Source organism: Ursus arctos, unplaced genomic scaffold (assembly GCF_023065955.2).
Source record: "Ursus arctos isolate Adak ecotype North America unplaced genomic scaffold, UrsArc2.0 scaffold_17, whole genome shotgun sequence".
In the NCBI taxonomy this organism is placed as follows: Eukaryota; Metazoa; Chordata; class Mammalia; order Carnivora; family Ursidae; genus Ursus; species Ursus arctos.
This window is the reverse complement of record NW_026622841.1, coordinates 3,771,372-3,779,062: the sequence shown is the minus strand read 5'-3', so window position 1 is coordinate 3,779,062 and position 7,691 is coordinate 3,771,372. Positions and strand designations below refer to the sequence as shown.

The window sequence follows — 7,691 nt, the reverse complement described above, 5'->3', positions numbered from 1 at the left end:
GTGAGTAACGTGGGCGTGTCACGTGGCAGAGGAAGAAGAGGAAGTGCTGTGGCTTCTTGGGCTGTCCCTCCTCACCTCAGGAACGTGGGGGTGACGTTGGGAGTCCCCGATCTCTGTTCAAACCCTGATGGGGCATCGCAGATATCTGTGGTGTTGGCACACAGACCTGGATGGGTGTGTGTGTGTGTGTGTGTGTGTGTGTGAGAGAGAGAGAGAGAGAGAGAGAGAGAGAGAGAAAGGTAGAGCCCTTCATCAGGTCCATCGAAATGTGCCCCAATGCAGAGCTGTCCATCGCTCGGCTGCCGGGGAGCTCAGAGCACACAATTAGAGCGACTGAAATCTCTGATAGTAGATTTAATTTTATGAGCTGTATTATCCAAGGATCCTAAGCCATTGAGATCATGTCCGAGTCACAGAGTGTAGAAGACGTGATGCCTTTGATTCTTTGTGTGTGTGTGTGTGGTGGGGGGGAATTAAAAACCCGTGGCCTTTTTTTCTTTTAGGCACAAAACTAGTGTAATTGAAAGAATAATTTGATCTGCTGCTGCTACAGGAGAAGAGCTTGAGATGTGGCAAATTTTCTCTCCTTTCCTGCAAACTCAAGAATTTAATGCTAGCAGGTGAAGTTCTGAAGGCTACTATCAAGTATACAGAGACAATAACTGTCTTCAAAGTGGAATTTTGTCAATATTTTTTGCTGTGGGCCAAAGAACATTCGCGGTAATGGAGTACCGAGGCTCGACTTGGAGATGTTGAGGCGAGCGAGGGCCTGGAGGATTTATTCCGAGTTTGAGCCCGCAGTAATTTGGCGGTATATATGGCTTCATAATCTTGGCTCTGGCAAACGGAGGCGCCGAGCACAGTGCTGTCTTCGGCCAGCGCCCTGGCGGGTGTGCTGCGCGGGGCCGGGGAGGCAGCAGAAGGCCCCCTGGCTGGCAGCTTCTCTTCTGACGGCCCCGTCAGCCCACCGCCGGCTCCCCAGCTTCAGCAGGTGCCAGTGTTTGCGGACGGATGAAGCACACGGCACGGGTGCCGGACGTCGGCCAGGCCGTGGCCATGACCTTGTGTTGGCGGTCGGGCGGTGCAGCCACCTCTCCTCCCCACGGCTGCCGGGGCTGCGGTCTCCCCGGCCGGCCAAGGCGCCGTGCCCCTGCTTCTCAAGATGCCATCGCGCCAGGCCCTCGTGGGAAGTTGGTCGAAGAACAGACGGCACAACCCACAAGATCGAATGGCCTTTGTGACTTAAGACAGACGTGAGGTTCAGGGCACCGACGGCCTTGCCTCCTGAGTTACCTGACTTTAAAAGGAGTCACCCCTCCAATTGCAGTGTGGAAAGCACCCTTCCCCTCGTTGGGTCTGTGAGGGCTGGTGCGTGCACAGTGAGGGCCCTTCTGGGAAAGCAGTTTTCTGATACAGAGGGGATGCCAGTTTTGTCCTTTTGCTAATATTCTGTGTATTTAGTATAATTAGGGAAAGAGAAGAGTAGCCACACATCCACGGAGCAGTGAAACAACAGCTTGGTCCTTCTCTTGAAGTGTGAAAAATAGGGGCGACTTTATCATTAAATGTCCTTGTTGCTGTGCTCATTTGAAATGTTTAGACTTTACCTTTTTTTTTTTTTTTTAAAGCTTCCTGTTCATTTTAATGGAAAAGGGTGATAGCTGAGGATTTTATTTATTCAGAGCCACGGTGCTGGCAAAGTGAAAGTAAACCGTAGACTTCCGGCTGCATTTAAAACCCAGAAAAACAGAACTCTGTTTTCTAAGATATAAAGATAAGGGCAGTAGTCAAATGCATTTTTTGGGAAGAAATTTCGAACAACAGAAACCACCCAGAACTATTTTTTATTGAGGATAGCCATGAAAAATATATGCAAGCTTACAAAAATGTTTCTAGCCCTGAAAAATATACATCCACCCACCAGACAGGCCGTCCGTCATGCCCGCGGACGGCGTCCGAATCGTGGCTCATCGCCGTATCAGCGCCTTTAAGGACTGCGTTCTCGTTCAAGTGTCAAATTCTTACTTGGGTCCGACTTGATAATTCTGCTGGCTCTTAATGAAGACTTTTTCCTTCAGAAATATCATGGCATGAAGTTTCGGAATGTGATAAAAGTGTATTCATCCCTAGGTTAGTATAGAAAGTACTAGATTTGGGTCCACATATTTCTTTTATGCTCATATTCATGTGTGCATTTCGGACACTAATATGGGATTGTTTGGTACTCCTTTGTCATTACGTGTCATTCAAAGATTATTTATCATGATGAGGCAGAGTAATAGTGAACTCAGAAATGTGGAGACTAAAAATATCAATTTATTTCTGTAAATACAGTGGACAGTTAATTGGCCTATATTAATGGAGGCCTGAAGTAAAAGAAGATAGAAAAACTACAGATTCTAAGAAATGTGTTTTTTTTTCTCATTTGGAGTCCATTTTATATAGGAAGCTCGTGTTTTAATGAAGTATGATGTATATGTATATATTTACTTGCCTAATTTTATTTTTCCTATTAATAATACAGTCGGCTTGGTCTAGTATGTCCAACTGCACAAACTGTATTCATTTAATTATGCTCTATAGGGTCTGCATTCCTTGCTGAGTCTTGTGTGATGAAGCTGAGAATTTCTTTGTAGACAGTTAAGAAGCAACAGCGGAAGCAAGGATTCAGACATCTGGTGTGTTAGGAAGCAGGTGGAGTCCTACCCCAGTGGGATTAAGGATGAGCCCTTTCTGTTTTGGAGGATGGACACGTGCTTTCCAGTGTGGAGGGAGCCGTCCCCATGCCTGCAGCTTGTTGCATGGGGAAGGGGCAGGACAGGTCTGGTTAGGAGGCCCCGTGGCTGTCCCCCGCTTGTAGGCGGAGCTAGAGCAGACGGCACTGCACCCCACGGAACCTCGCTGCTCCCCACTGGCTGTGCTGCCCTCCTTCTCTGTTCACAGCCTCCTCAAGGGTGAAACTTTAGAGACTTTTCGGCACCTGCCTTCCCCTATGCTCCAGGTCACCTGGGTCTCCAGGTTCTGGTTGTGTTGTTTTTGCACACGTCTCTGCAGGGGACTCTCCCCCCATCCCTAATGCACCCCCAACTTTGCTTTGTCACCAGTACTTCATGCTGGGCCAACTGCCCCAATATTCCTCTCTGGGGTAGTCTTACGTGTAGCTCTTCCCACAGTGATCCTGGGAAACGCTGTCCTAGAAAAGGTTAAGAATCCCAAGTTTTTTTGCGACAACCCAGTTGTGGGTCCTTGGGAAATTAAGGTATCCTGCCCAGGCCCCAGTTTCTCCATCTCTGAAGTGAGGGGGTGGGGTTAGAAGCAGGCTCTGTTCTGTCCTGGGCTCTGCCCTGTGCTCTACCTGGGTCTCTTTCCTGCTCCTCTGTCCATCAGCGATGAATCCCAGACTTTGCTTTTACACTGTTCCCCTGGGTCCCCCTGCCCGGACTGAGTACCTGGAAGGACTTCCCTACACCGAGTTCCTGCCGTTTGAGTGGTCTTTCCTTCCAGTGCAGCTGCCAGTACACACCCCCCTCTGTTCCCCGCATCTGGCCCTGTTGCACTGGGTCTGTGTTCCTTGCTAGAGTGAGGACTCCTTGAAATTGGAGCTGCCTTCCCTTTGCCCCTCCACTGCTCTGCATGGTGCCCAACACACAGGAGACCCTGAGTCAGCTTTCGGTGAGTGAATGAGTGAATGGGCAACCAGCCAGCCAACGAGTAAATGGGTCATTCAGTCTTACCAATTCCTCTGCTAAGATCACTCCTTCCTGGAAGCCAAGAGAACAGTCCCTCAACAGGAGGGCTGTAGAGCTCTTTGGTCTCCATAGAAGGCTTGGTCACCATAGGGCTCCAGGCTTAGGTCATTGCCAGAGTGTTAAGTTCCTAAATGAGCTGATGCGTCTTTGCATCAGAGATGTTTCTTGACTAACTCACCAGATGGAGTAACTCAGAGTTACTGGCCATGTTGGAATCACGCATTTAGGGATGGGGGAAATGGAGGTGGTCTTCAGTGGGATTCCTGCAGTGTGTTAGGAGCTGAAGGAACCCAGGCCGGCTGGGCAGCTGACGGTGGCAGGTGAGGGCTGCGGACTCCTACTCCGGCTCTGTCTCTTGCAGGTGCCCTAGACGGCGGAGTGTTTGCAGGGGAGGGGCCTCTGCGGCTCCGCCCGGCGGCTCAACCCTCTTTGCATTCCCTAGCTTTTACCAGCCATCTATTTTTTCTTCTTTTTACTGGCAAACTCCATGACTATTACTTTATCTTTTTAATTTGAGAGAAAATTATGGGGAATTCACTCCTCTATTACTAAATGTTTTTCCTCTTTGTGCAAGTGTTCATGTGATATGCAAAATGTGTAAAATATAGATAAACAAATCAAAAGCATCATTCACGACTACCCAGATGTAGCTGCTGTAAACATCGTACCTGAATTCCTCTAGGATTTTTTTTTTTTTGCCTCTACAGATATTTTTTAAAACAACAATGGGGTAATGGTGGTATTTATCAGTTTACTCACTAAATGGTGAACAGCTTTTTACATGTTACTCTGTACATTTTCATGATGAGTTCTTTAGTGAAAAAAAATTTTTTTTGACTTGACATTGCTTGGTCAGCCTTTGGTACCTATCGCAAACTTGTCCTCAAAATACGTCAAGGTATCTTTTCATTTATAGTGCATGGAAACGTTCATGCCTCTGAGCCGTTTCCAACCCAGGTATTTTTAATTCTCTGCCAATTTAGTGGCTTTGAAATAGTATCCCCACATTGTTTTCATTTGTATTTCTCGGGTTCCAGGTGAGAGTGAACGTTTTTCCATATATTTTATTAGACAAATGTATTTATTAGACAAAATCCTTTTTGAATTATTTTTGCCCGTGTTTGTTCATTTTTCTGTTGCTTTGTTCATTTTTTTATTGATTTGGAAAAGTTCTAAAAAGGATGTTCAGTCATCTTTCTAGTATTTCTGTAGTAGCAAACACTTTGGTTTGATATCAAAAATTAGTCTATGGAGTTTTTGCCCTCTTCTGTTATCTTTTGAGATTATGCAAGTGATATATACATATATGCCTATGTGTATGTATATAACTTGAACAGAGAAAAATAAATTTTAAAATAGATGAAGCTTATTTGAAATCCTATCCTCTAGAAATAACCAAAGTTGATATTTTGGTGTATTTTCTTCTGGGTCTTTTCCTATGCAAATATATACATATAAATATTTTACATGTATTTTTACCAAAGTGGTTTCTTCCTACACATTTTGTTTGATACTTATTTTTTAGCTCATAACATTTGCCATGTAGTAGAGACCTGCTTTGTCATTTCAAGTACTTGCATAGCATCCCACTTTATTGACATGCACAATTTAGTTGAGAAATCAACCATTGTTGGAAATTTCGTTCTTGCTCAGTTTCACAGATGTAAACAACTGTGTAATTAATATCTCTGTATGTATATCTTGGCAATAGTATCATCATTTCCTTGATAAATTCCCAGAAGTAGAATTACTAGGTCAAAGGTTTTGGCTGTTTTAAATTATTTTGGTACATATACTGCCAACTGGCCTTCTGGGAAGGCGTGTGCATTTCCAGCCCCACCAGCACTATGTGTTTCCCTGGGTTATGGCATATTTTTGATGGACTGAGTTGTTTTTATGTAGTTTAACTGGTCCTTTCCTGCATAGTTTCTGCCTTTGAAGTAATGTTTAAAAGGTGCCTTCCAGCCTTCAAGATTATGTGAATATTTGGTTTTATTGTCTTCTAGTACTTTTATGGATTTATTTTTTATATTTAAATATTTAGTATATCTGAAATTAATTTTGGCATATGGTGTGAGGTGGGCATCTGACTTTATTATTTGTTTTCAAATAACCAGTTTTCCCAGCTCTGTGTATTGAATGATGTGTCCTCTCTCCACGGAATTCTCCTGCAGATGCTCCTTCATTGTGCATGGAGTTCTAGCATGCATTGGGGGTGGTCTCTTCAGCTTGCCCTGTGATTCCAACCAGCAGTCTCTCTATTCCTGACTTGTACACCCCCCCACCCTGTTTTAATTACTGTGGCTATATAATATATTTTGAAATAATCTAAGAGCTTTCTATCTACTCCCTGTACCCCTTCTTCTTCTTCTTTCAAAGAATATTTTTCCTATTCTTCTGTATTAGAGGAAGTTTGGAATCATTTTTGTCAGCTTAAAAAAATAATACTTTAGGTAGTGTGATTGGAATGAGATTAAATTAAGAAATTAATTCAGGAAAACAGCATCTTTATAATAGTAGTTTCTCATTCTAAAAATAAAAATGATATATTTTGAAATATATTCAAGTCTTTTTTTTTTTTTTTTTTGTGCTTCTATGAAGGTTTGTGGATTTTTCACATAGGCCCTTGATGCTGTTTTTTTGTCCTGTGCTGTCTCCTAGGCTATTCATTTGTTCAGTTTGGGTTGTTGTCTCAGGAATGGAGTTACTTTTCTGTTCTAACTGGTTATTATGGGTGGATCGGACAACTGCTGAGTGTTGATAACGTGCTAGCAAGCTCTTTGTATCAGCAGTGATGTTGTTTACCTTTGCATACAGTGGTTCCATCCTACATCTTAGTACTTTTTTTATTGCTACCTTCTCTTATGGCTTTTTTCCTTTCAGAAAAAAACAAAAACAAAAAAACCCCACAGCTCGTCAGCATTGATGAATGTTGGAGAATTTTTGGATTTTTTTTTTAAGTCAACTATCAGTTGAGAATGATGCCTTCAAGCATCTTCTGCAAATAAATCACCGAGGGTGAGAACACCCCAAGCGAGCGGCGTCTGTACGGGAAGCGGGGGAGCCGAGATTTCCCTCGGCTGCTGGACGGTCAGGCAGATAGGGGGACTATTTAGCCTGAAAAGGAAACCACCTTCACGTCTGGGAAGGCCAGCTGCTTCAAAAGTGAAGTCTTTTCAGAGTGAATCGGCAGGAAAAGGGGCTTAAACATGGAGAAATAGGGAGAAGGCCTCTATTTGAATGTAAACACCAACCTCCTGGAATAGGGGTTTAGGAAGGGAGGGAGAGGACCTGGTTTTTAAGACGTGTTCATACAAATGCGATCTCTCGGATTCACCCACAGTCTTCGGTTGTAGGGACGGGCTGTGGCGCATCGCTGCCACTTCAGAACACACGCGCTTTTCAGTGTTATCTGGTGACAGTGCATGAATCTTTAAAAACTTCTAAAATCAGGCAGGTTTGCCTTTGTAGTGTTTCATTTTTGTTGCTCATGCCTAATTCCTGCTGAATATCCTGAAAATCTTCTAGTGCCTGGGCCTGGGCCTCGGCCTGGGTAGCGTCTACTGGAATATTTATGCTTTTTGGGTCATCTCCCATGGTCATCTTTAACCTAATGTAAAATCCTTTTTCTTTTTTCATGATTCTATTTGGTTTTAAAATAAAAATGAAATCTTGGTGTGTTGTATTCTGTAGAATAATGTGGAATGAACAGTTGTGTTTTTGTTCGGCTTTCAGAATACGTTAGGGCCCCCTCCCTATCGCCCCTACCTGTGGAAAAGGAATGCTTCCTGCTTTGAGGGACTCTAGGAGGACTTGATGTGATCGTGTATAAATACGGCTTCGAGACATTCATAAGCATATATGTATATCATTTTGAAACAGTAAAACCTCAGCTATCTTGAAACCAATTAATTACCATCTTTATTTTTCTGGGACAGAGTA

The 7,691-nt window shown here is 43.7% G+C and overlaps 1 protein-coding gene and 1 long non-coding RNA gene across 2 annotated transcripts in view; both read left to right on the top strand.

The window, feature by feature from the left end:
- The window catches only part of LOC130543962 (uncharacterized), a 39,736-nt gene extending 32,304 nt beyond the window's left edge, over positions 1-7,432 (top strand). The window contains exon 2 of the long non-coding RNA XR_008959763.1: positions 504-7,432. This is a non-coding gene — a long non-coding RNA (uncharacterized LOC130543962). The remainder of the gene's footprint in view (positions 1-503) is intronic.
- The window catches only part of TSHZ1 (teashirt zinc finger homeobox 1), a 74,808-nt gene that overhangs the window by 32,617 nt on the left and 34,500 nt on the right, over positions 1-7,691 (top strand). The window lies entirely within an intron of this gene.